At 40.5% G+C, this 4,090-nt stretch overlaps 1 long non-coding RNA gene across 1 annotated transcript; it reads right to left on the reverse strand.

Annotated features, from left to right (window-relative positions):
• Positions 1–1,812: 1,812 nt before the first annotated feature.
• On the reverse strand, positions 1,813–3,461 carry LOC306644738. Its single transcript, XR_013759455.1, has 3 exons — positions 3,326–3,461; positions 2,785–2,866; positions 1,813–2,332 (listed from the first exon to the last, which is right to left on the reverse strand). It is a non-coding gene; the product is annotated as an uncharacterized lncRNA (long non-coding RNA).
• Between the last annotated feature and the right edge of the window lie 629 nt (positions 3,462–4,090).

Consider the following 4,090-nt stretch of genomic DNA (forward strand, 5'->3'; position numbering starts at 1 on the left):
GTGCCTAAGTCCTCCACCTTTCTGTTTGCTCTTTCTGTAGCCCTGACACATCCACTAATAATACTTGTAACTTCTTCTGATGAGGCTTCTCCGTCCTTTTCTGAAAAGCAATTTTCACTGAAATATAACAAACATACAAGTGTAAAACCATACTGTACAATTTAAAATGTCTCAAGGTAGGAAAATGGGATTATCACCACCTACGCCTGCTCACATTTAATGTCCCTCTTGGGCAAGGTATAAATGCCTTTCTCTTGATCTGGCTGCATCTGTTCCTAGGACACTCATATACACTTTGTCTCTAAAAATTTGAATCAAACCCTCCCGATCTCCCACCACCAGAGACAGAAATAAGTTTTATGGGTTGTTTGTTGTTTTTCTTTTTGTTTGTTTGTTTGTTTGTTTGTTTTCAGATACAAGTCAGACACTTATTTTCTTAGGTCCATTTTTCCTCTGCTATATAGCAGAATACTTGACACTTAGATAATTTACAATAAACAGAAAAGTATTTGACTCACAGTTCTGAAGACGGGAAGTTCAAAATCAAGTAGCTACATCTTATAATCTTGTTGAGTCTTGTTGAGTCATGATGTGGCAGAAGGCATCATATGAGTGACAGAAAGTGAGAAGGAAGACAGCCAAACTCATCCTTTTATCAGGAGTCCACTCCTGTGATAACTCACCCACTCTTGCACTAGTACATCCCAGGAGGGCAAAACCCTCTTGACCAAATCACATTTCAGCACTGTTGCACTGCGGATTACAATTAAAGACAGCATAAGCTATCTGGCAGGCCCCAGACCCCAGGATATAAAGAACACCCTTGTCAGGCAGGATAGTCCAAGGACTTATCCAAGAAGGGCCAGCAAGGACTAGAAACTTTCTTGGAATGTGCACGTCTTTGAGCCTGCCGAATCAATCCTTTACTGCACACACACAACTAAGTGGTAAAATATTGATTCTAAGTGTATTGGTTATAAATCCTAGAATATTGGGGACACAATGAGGCCATTGCCCTTGTCTATCCTACATCAAGCTCAATGAGTGGTCCATTTGATGCTTCTCCAATTATTGTCAACTGAGGGAATGGAATTGCTCATCCCTTTGTGTTGGAAGTGGGGACATAGACTGGGATTGGTAGCATGCTCTCTCAGCTTTACATTGGTATGGCCAAAATGCTTGACAAGAACAACTTAGAGGAGGGAAAGTTTATTGAGGCTCACAGTTTCAGAGGTTCAGTCCATGGTTGGTCAAATCCATTGCTCTGAGCCCGAGGTGAGCTGGAAGGCTGTGATAGAGAAAAGCTGCTCAACTCAAGGCAGCTGGGAAACAGAGAGAGAGAGTAAAGTGCCAAAATATAAACCCCCAAAGGCATGCCCGCCAGTGACCAACTCCCTACAGCTATGCCCCACCTGCCCACACTTTGTACCCAGTTAGTTCAATCAAATCCATCAAATGGATTAATCCAATGATTAGGTTAAAACACTCACAATTTAATCATTCACTCTGAATATTTCTACATTATCTCACACATGAGATTTTTGGGGCACAGTGGAGCAGGGAGGCACCCTCATATCCAAACTACAACAAATATCAATGATTCTTACCAAAGAAATCCCCCTTTAGAATTCCATCTTTTCTTACCACTCAATTTGGGATTGGGGCTGGGGTTTCTACGTGACTCTATTTTGAACATTTGCATCCACAGTCTGGGGTCTCATTGGTGCTTTATATCTGTCATCTTAGGGTCTCCCAAAAATGTCCATTGCAACATCCTATGTTACCACGATAGGCACCCAATCATTTTCTCTTTTCCATTCTCTCCCCTCTATTTTTTTAAGGGAGGTAGGAGGGAAGAAATTCTGAACAAGTACTATATTTAATTCTAGGTCACAGAAAGTTAGCCTCTTTCCTCCTATCTTTCTACCGAGTTCTTCTTGAGTTTGAATGCTTCGTCCATGAGGCAAGCCTCCCATCTGCAGCTACACATACAGCAAAATAGTAGCCTGTTCAAGGTTGATGAAGGGTGGATCTTTGTTTCAAATCCAAGCTTTGTCTCTTCCTAGCCTCTCAGAATTGTTTTTTCCCAATTGCTATGATATTTCTCACTTTGCAGGGTGGAGAAAGGTGAGATTAAATGATGGTAGGTTCTTTATATGAGAACCTCTCTGGTAGAAGTTTAATGAATGGGCAACTTTCCATGATTTTCTGGCTCACAAAGTAGTGTCAGTGCCTGTGTCTTCTGAGAATATTCTCTTCTTCCAAATCCCTTTGTAGTGTGTTCACTTTTCACAATACTTTCCGTTAACTATCTCCCATTGAAAACTTTCTCCTAAGAAGGAGGAAAGAATATAAATAAGAGATAAGAGAAAATCATCTAAAATTCATTTTCACTTTTGCATAGATCAGAAAGCTGTAAGATCTTTAGATATCATCTCTCATCAATATTACTATGATCATGATACATGTCAAGTTTAATCTTTTTCACTCTCCATAATATTTGTTTATGTGAACAAATATTACTGCTCCTAAGACTCTGATTATCTTTTTATTCACCAAATACACATTTTCCCAAGCAGATTCATATAAAACTATACTGTCACCAAATGGACTAAACATGGGGATTTGGGATAGTTCGTATAGTACTTCAAACATGCAAGAAGTTATTTTTTAAACTGGGAGGAAATTCCCATCATTACTCTTAATACTTATTATTTGTTTATTTGTTGTTGTTTTTAAGCTAAGAAAATGCCTCACAGTCATCTGCCACTACTATGGACTTACACATTTGTCGAAGGTTTGCTGCTATCCCAGATTTCTTGAGGCTGTTTTTCAGACATGGCTATCTGCAAGTACAGCAGAATATCTGGGAAAACAATGAAGGGGCTGTTACAGGAGCAGACAGGATGCAGTACTTGGCATCTGGTACAGGACAGGGAATGTGTTATGAGGCTGCTCAGCCTACTCTAGAATCCCACACACGTTTTCTGAAGCTCATGTCTGGATAATCCCATTGTAATAGGAAAAATGGTGACTGTACCTGGTCTATTCCAACTGTTCAGTCCCAATATCTGTAGCAGAAAAATCTACACAGGCAAACTCTGTCCCTGGTCATGGACCCTGGCCAGAGATCATACTATTGTGTGGTTAGTTTAAAAGAGACCAGGACAAAAAGCACTAACTGGTCATATGATCCATCCTTTCAGTTGGGAGAACAACTCATATACCAGTCCCACTGACAGTGGCCATCTCAGGAGGGGATGATCCCACGCTGTGGGGAGGCGGTGCTGATCCTGCATGGGTCTTTTCAACCACATTCACACACCTGGCTACTGGGTTTCATCAGATGCACCATCGGGAATATGAAAGGCCAGACACATAATAGAAACCAAATAGTCCCTGCAGTTGAGAAGAATGAGGTTTGAAAAGCAGAGCAGAGTTGCTTCTTGTCTAGGCCTGTGACTTCCTGTGATACACAGAAAAGGGAAATGTCCGTTATTGTTTGCAGGACATAAAACAGGAGTCATAAAACCTAGAATCAGCACCAAAGTATCCATTGTTATAAAGCACTACAAAATACCCATGTTCAGTCTTGCAGTTTATAGAGGATCTGCAAAGGAAGCAACCATCTTGCCCTTTGATTCTGTCATCCTGGTGTTCTTCCTAGATTTTGCATGTTGGTCAAGAAGAACAAAGTGGCTTTGGAGTGTCCTTGCACTTTTACAAACTTCCCTCTTTCCACTCTGAGTCCACTTATGCCAGTTTGTCTTATATGAGGTGAAATAGGCAGCAGGAGACCCTTCTAAAATACACACACACACACACACCCTGGCCTAACACCCCCAGTGCAATGGAAAACATTTCCAAGTCAAGTCACTGAGTAAAAGTAAGTTTTAAATTAGAAGAATCCCCATTTCATACTTCACATAATGATGTAATGGCAGATACTTGTTGAAAATGCCTGACACATAAAAACACATGTGAAATGAAGGTAAAAAAGAAGCTTAAATGAAAATACATATTTGAGCTGGTTGTTAGGAACAATAACATTTCCTGGAATGGGTCACTGGAGGAAACAGTTGATTTGGCT

This window comes from Sciurus vulgaris (assembly GCF_902686455.1).
Source record: "Sciurus vulgaris genome assembly, chromosome: 15".
Classification (NCBI taxonomy): Eukaryota; Metazoa; Chordata; class Mammalia; order Rodentia; family Sciuridae; genus Sciurus; species Sciurus vulgaris.